Genomic DNA, 6,884 nt, shown 5'->3' with positions numbered 1-6,884 from the left:
CTTCGTTAGTATTACCTTCAGAATACACAATTACTGTTGGCTATGCATGTTTATTACAAACAAGATAAAAGTTCAGTGTCTCTTTCTGGGCAAATAATAGAAAAATCTAATTTACCCATGTTAACAACACTGCCAGTAAATATAATACAGAAGACAGAATATAAATGAAATGAAGAGTCTCATAATGTTTAAGCTAATCTGTAACAGCATATTCATCTCTTTTTTTTCATGAAACAAATGTTCATTGATAATCTATTTTGTGGAACTTCTTGAGAAGAATTCTTGAGATCCTCCAACTTTGTTTTTCTTTAGTTTTGTTGGATAGAATACCATTACTATCATATTACAAGTTGTTCAGAGAAAACAGCATCAAGGGTAAAAATGTTTGGAGAATCTTAGATTAGGGAAGGCAAAGGGATACCTTTACTGCGAAAGTTCTATTCTGATAGAATAAGAGGGGATTCAGGGAGTTAAAAAATTTCCCAAGTATAAGTGGGTATAGACACTCCTACCCCAAGAATATTTACAATATATTGAAGAACCTTAGCTGTGAAAAGCTATTTCTCAAAAGTCAACTCTAGCAATCTACTCTTATGGAATGGGTGACTGCAGACTGGTGAATTTGAGTTTTACCCAAAGACAGTATTAGATTTGTTTTGGAATAAAATAGATATTTTCACTTCAAACAGGTTTTTGTTCCCCTGAAATATGTTTCCCCCAAAATAGTACATTTTTCTAGGGATTGATAAGTAGATAATATCTGATTACATTTAATTGGTTTAACATTTTCCTTAACTCTCAAAGAGCTAAAAAACAACAACAACTCCTTAAACAAAAGTTCAATGATTTTCTCAAGTAAAAATCCTTTAGAATATGTCATTAATAATTAGAATGCATATAACATATTAATTAGTGTGCATGTATATATATACACACATCAATGTTTCTATTATATATGTATATTGTATATATGTGTATATATATTGCCTGTCAACATATTTTTCTTCTTCAACTGGACAGGAAATCTCCTGTATTTGTTAATTTATTCAAAAATTCATAGCAAAAAAAAAATTCATAGCAAGGAATGCTACCCCTTTTTCATGTTGTTTTGTTGATACTACACTCCAATCATACCATGATGTGCTAATCCTAAAGTGTTTCATTATTAATGCACATTATCAATCATGGAACTAAAATTAAATATTAAGTATAGACAGTTGAGAAGAGAAATATTTTTATCTTGATTTATAGAACAGTATTTCGAGATTACCTTTTTTGGTTAAGAATTTTATTTATTTGAGAGAGAGAGCATGAGTTGGAGAGAAGGGGCCAAGAGAGGGAGAAGCAGAATTCCTGCAAAGCAGGGAGCCCGATGTAGGGCTTCATCCCAGGACCCTGAGATCATGACCTGAGCCAGAGGCAGACACCACCTAGGCATCTATGATGTTATGAAACAGGAAGAAACTGAAAACTCTAATGAGAAGTCCTTGAAATTAACACTTTTTAAAAAAGAGAAGTCCCTTATGATCCAGTCTAGACTCTCTTAATAGGCTGGGCCTTTGCCATAAAAATGTATTCTAGTCAATTTCAATAAGGACCTAATAAGTTACAACAATATGAAACTGTCTGCGATGTCCATATCAGCAGGATGGGATCCAAGTTTTGTGAAATCTGAACTGTATACAATTTGGAAGAGCACTCTGTAATACAGTTTTATAAATTCACTCATTCATGCTTGCAAGGCCTATCTCCTTACAGCTTATTTCAATAGGTTCACAGTAAATATACCTTTGCATACTCTAGTGTGATGTTAAGAGTTATGTCTACTGGAAAAGCATCACAATAGAGGCCTGGACAGCTTTGCCAGCTCTGAAATTAATCTCTCTAGATTTCACTTCCCTCATTACAACACAGGGAAGTGTGCATTGGATATACTTACCTGTAAGATTCCTTCCAACAGAACATTTTATATTTGGGGATATAAATTGGGGATACCATGACTTCTGCAATAAAGAGAACTCCTTGTTAATGTGGAAGAAACAAAGGGACCTTGTGAGTTTATCTGGGTACCCTAAATTACATGCTTATTTCCTGATATCCAGTCTATGTATTTTTTCATATAACAGTGTAGCTGTTGGCTATCCTCAAAGGTCTCAATTTGCTAAGATGTGGTTCTATAATAATATTTGGAAATCTTTTCTAAGTCAAGGTCCTGAGTGCTGGCACCAGAACATGAATGGGGAGTGGGAATCTAACAGTGGAGAAGGGAAAAAAGCAAGAACATGAAACCATTCCCACTATTTTGCTTCTCTCCTATATATATATATATATTTTTTTTTTTTTTGCTGTAAATGGCTGGCTTCCTAATTACACCTTGTGAACATGGTGTCTTTGAAAGTCGAAGTAGGAAGTTGCTTAGGTTCGATGGTTTTGTTCTTTTAGTGCCAAAATGGAAATATAAAAGATACAGTAATGTCACTGTATGTTGTGAAAATCTTTGCAGAATTATTTTTTCCACAGTCAGTATAAAGCTTGAGCCTCTTTGTTTTTATCCTCTGTTTACATATGTGAATATACAGAGAAAAATTATTTGAGATGTGCTGAAGTCTTTGCCTTTGTTCGGTGCCAACTTGTAGTGGTTTTAAATGACTTTTAAAAAACTATATGATAACCTTTATAGAAAATATTGATTACAAAATATCTTAGGCTAATAGTTACAGATTGGGAGTTCAGTGGAGGTAAAAAGTATGTTTTACTTCTCATTAGGCTCTTGAAACCTATACAAGTAGCTAATATCAAGTAGGCATGTTAATGAAATGTTGATTGAGAAAATAAATCATTTTGAATCACTTCAAATTACAGAGCATTACCACTGCTCAAAATGTGTGTTGGCAGCAAAAGCCTACATACTCTTCTATGATTAAAATAACAGAAAAATAAAATATATGTGATACCATTAAACACATAGGTGAAGAAGTTTTACATGGTCTACCATCTTTTAAAACAATAACTACTAACACTTGAGGTTCAATTAATTTGTCAACAGCAGTTCACTCTGTATATTACTTGTGTTTCTGTTTCCATGAACTTATATACTTCAGAGAAATGTAAATCTTTTAAGAGATCATTAAAATAGAAAAAAATGGAAATAAAATATCTTTAATCTGTAGTAGTTGACCATTTTGTGAACAACAGAATAGTAATTTACAGGATTAGCAATAGCCAAACAAATAGCCCTGTCTCTAGTTTCAATAATGCAAGTATCCAGAGCAAAATAATAATCTTAAAGGAGGGAGAATCAAGCATCTTACTGAAATAGCTTTCCAATTTCAGTACAATGCATTTCTGTGGGATAGATTGGACTACTGCACACAGATTAAATTTGACAGGATACCAGACTGCTTCCATATTTTCACCTTTAATTCAGTACCATTTTTGATAAATGTGATGCAGAAAAATATATTTTTTTGTTTTTTTCTGATGGAGAAGAATCAATCAAATAGTATTTCAAAACTCTGCCATGACTGTGTATCTGGCTTACATTATTTTATGGATAGCTGGAGGGTATTTTAGCCTTGACATTTCACTTGTCCTGAAAATAGTGATGATACATGGACTAGTGCTACATAAAGCTCCCATTTTTCTTTCCAGAAGTGCAGTGTGATTAGCCTTTTTTACCCACCCAAGACTACTACCCAGGGAGGCTTGTGTGTCAAGGCCAGTGCAGCTTTGAGGAAGCAGCATCTCAAAATATTATGGCTCAAATTCTGGAAAGCAGGTAAAGATAGATTGTTTCCTGGTGGCGGTGTTCACTCATATTTGTCCCCCTCTGAAGCAAGGATTGAGAAGGATCTTTTAATTAGATTCTACGTAGTGTTTATGACCTTTGGAGACAGAAGAAATCTGAAGAAGATACATGTGCCTGTATTAGGGCAGTGACATTGAGGAGAGCTAGGAATGGCACAAGAGCTGTTTTCTCCCCTGGCATCATCGAAGCTGTGGAGCACATATGCTACTCTGTCAAGCAAGAAATACAGCCTTATCTTTTGACAAAAATTGAAAAAGGGCTTTAGAATAAAACTCCAAGTTAGGCAAGTTAGGTAAAACTTCAAAAGAGCAGAGCCAACAAAATAGGTCTGAAAATAAGCAGGATAGATGTTAGTTAAAACCAGCTTTCCTGTGAACAGCAACCAGAGCACTTGATGGAAAAGACTGGGCATTATGGACTCTCAGTGTTTGAATCCACATATGACTACTGATTTATAACCCTCCTTCATTCATGTGATTCCTACACCCTGCCTTAACTGTGACACCTAGTCTTTGTCATTAGCTCCTGCTTGGAGTGGCATAGTTCACTGTGGCCCATGGGAGGTTGGAACATTCACCTTTGGGTAGCAGTCTCATACAAGTACTTCAGACAACAGAAGAGATCATCACACTTGACACATCGCCCAAAGGAGTTTTATCCCCCATAATCTTCTTCACACTGGAAAACAGAATAATAAACCCATCAAACAGAAGTTGCATTCTTGGGCAGGCAGACATCAAAATATGCACACAAGTCAATCTGAAGCATGCTAAGAGCTCCCCTGAACCCAACAGTGAAGCATAAAAGTCTTATTTCATGACACATTAGTTTAACTCCTATCTTTTTTTCCTTTGCATCGTATCTGAGGAACATTAAGCTATTCACACTTTATTTTTGATTTTTAAAAATCAGATCAAAATGGAACTGAGAATCTACCTTATAAAAATGGGAATGTGATGGTCAAAGAGCCAGTAGTTGCATGAAGGGGTGGTTTGAAGGGCTTTAGCTTTGCCATAATATCTGCTAACATCCCCTCCATTCCCTCAAAAAAACTTCAAGTAATTTCATTATGCAGATTCAAGCAGTGTTTTGCCATGCAGTATTCTAATACATGTGTCTCCTGTTCATACCAGTTTCCCACAGAAAGCCTCCCCTACCGAGAAAAATGGAGACTCTAGCGGGGTGGAAGGCAGATGCCTAGAGGAGGACCTAGGATTCCACTTGCTTTCATGGCCACTGCATCCAGTTTCTTGGGTCCTTCATCCTCCTCCCCCATTTATTAAAGGTATTTATAGACTAGGATGGTTACAAGACACTTCCAGTTTATCCCCCAAGACTCTGTATCATCGCCTCTCAACCTTGAGATATCCAGGAGCCCATGCAGTTTGCATATTAACCATGGTTACCCAGGTAAGGGATGCATTGTGGAAGAATTCAAAGTATTTGCTTAGAATTAAATTACAGGTGGACGAATGCACCAAATAATTCAGTAAGGAAAGGCTTTTTCCTGCCCTGACCTTCATCACACACAGTTTCTCTCTGCTCTAAGCCCTCCAAGCAGTGGCCAGTTGCATATGGAAGGGTGAGGTGTGTGCAAACAGCTGGGGATTCCTAACACTGGGGAATCTGCAGTGTAGGAGTGGCGTGGCAGCTCGATGTGGAAAACTACAGAGGGGAAGGGAAGGTTTCCCTGCCTGAATAGGACAGCTCATAAACTAGGAGGGGAAAGTCCATATAAGGAACACATCTCTACATGAGGTGCAGTTTCAATGGCTAAGTTTAGGTTCATAAAGACAGCGTGTCTCCATCTTGATTATTACATAATTTTCCTTTCTCTTCTTCCTTTAATTGAAAATCATGATTTGGGCATATAATTCTTTTTTTTAATTTTTTAATTTTTATTTATTTATGATAGTCACAGAAAGAGAGAGAGAGGCAGAGACATAGGCAGAGGGAGAAGCAGGCTCCATGCACCGGGAGCCCGACGTGGGACTCGATCCCGGGTCTCCAGGATCACGCCCTGGGCCAAAGGCAGGCGCCAAACTGCTGCGCCACCCAGGGATCCCTGGGCATATAATTCTTTACAGTAATTTTGAAAAGGACTGTAACATGGGTGATTTATATGGTGTTTATCTGCAGAGGGAATTTGTATTTGCCAAAGGGTTGTGTCACATTTCAGGAGAAAGGCAAATCTCTTTTGGAGAAGAGGCTTGCCATTTTCAGGGATGTTGTTCCCATGGCATCATTGGCTTTATCCAATGACAGCAGTCTAAAATTTCCATAGAAACGGGGTCTGACAATGACTGCTAAAAGTACAGTTCCCCCATAGCAGTATCAGTCAAATTAAGAAGCAAAGGTAAATTGTATTATCAGTTAAATTGTCTTTTCCCAAATGGTCCACGTTCTCACAATTGCATTTCTTTGTCATAAGCAATTTCATTACTCAGTGACCTGCTGCCCAAGGGCTTGAATTTATAAGAAGGATTGAGGTGTAATAGTAATAATAATTATAGTAATAGTAATCATCATCCAGGTGATTCATCTGTAAAATTAAAAATGATAGTGCTTCTGTCATTTGACTGTCGGGGTAAGTGTCCGCAAATCTTCCAACAGAGAAGTTTGAAAAACATAAAAACAATTAGTTTTTCCTGCCGCCTTTTGTTTCTTCTTCCTGTCTGTCCCTCCCTTCCTTTCTTATTTCCTTATTTCTTCTTTTTACTATTTTCTTCTTTCCTACTTCCTCTTTCCCATGCCTCCCTTCTTATTAACACCCTCCTTTCCTCTCTTCCTTCCTCAGACATTTATATTAGCATTTATATCTGAAGAACATCCAGGATTAAATCCTGTCATCACAGAGGAACCAGCTTGCCCTGTGTCCATCCTGTCCTGCATTTCCTGATTTGGTCTAACACACCCATCTAGTCACTAGCAGTCCCTGGCTACATGAAAAACAGCTATGTCACCTCCCTTCTGCCGTAACAGAAATCTGCAGTATGCACACCTCTGAAGCCCTTCTACAAAGCACTCTGTCTTGCTCAGATGATTGGAAAAACTACCAGGGAAGGACAGAAGCTTT

Source organism: Vulpes vulpes, chromosome 12 (genome assembly GCF_048418805.1).
Source record: "Vulpes vulpes isolate BD-2025 chromosome 12, VulVul3, whole genome shotgun sequence".
Lineage (NCBI taxonomy): Eukaryota > Metazoa > Chordata > Mammalia > Carnivora > Canidae > Vulpes > Vulpes vulpes.
Note: the sequence above shows the minus strand (reverse complement) of the source record.